Source organism: Myotis davidii, unplaced genomic scaffold (genome assembly GCF_000327345.1).
Source record: "Myotis davidii unplaced genomic scaffold, ASM32734v1 scaffold130, whole genome shotgun sequence".
NCBI lineage: Eukaryota > Metazoa > Chordata > Mammalia > Chiroptera > Vespertilionidae > Myotis > Myotis davidii.
The window spans coordinates 7,224,870-7,225,357 of NW_006285040.1; positions in this window are offsets into that span (position 1 = coordinate 7,224,870).

Here is a 488-nt window from a genome sequence, read left to right on the forward strand (position 1 = left end):
ATGTCATGTTGTGATTTCTAACTTTTAAAAAGAGGTTAAATAGGGATGGTTTTGAATAGTTATATAATAATGACCATTTCCTTTTTGTTACTAACTTCATTTATTGTGATCACCAGCCTTCAAGAGGTATTGTCATCACCAGTTTTCAAGATGGCCCTCAGAGAAACCAAGATGGCGGCATAGGTAAACACCGGAGATTGCTGCCTCGCACAACCACTTCAAAAATACAACTAAAAGACATCACCCAGAACCACAGGAAGGCTGGCTGAGGGGAAATTCTACAACTAGAAGGAAAGAGAAAAGCATACCAAAACTCAGAGGAGGCGCAGTGCTGAAGTAAAATACAAAGGTGCATGCGGAGCGGGCTGGCGGCTGAGGGCTCGGTTGTCTTTTTCAATCGGGAGGGAGTCTCAGGCTCTGGGCTCCAGTTTCAGGTGAGTCTCTGGGGACCCAGACTCAAACAGGAGAAGCGGGGCTGGCCGGCCTTG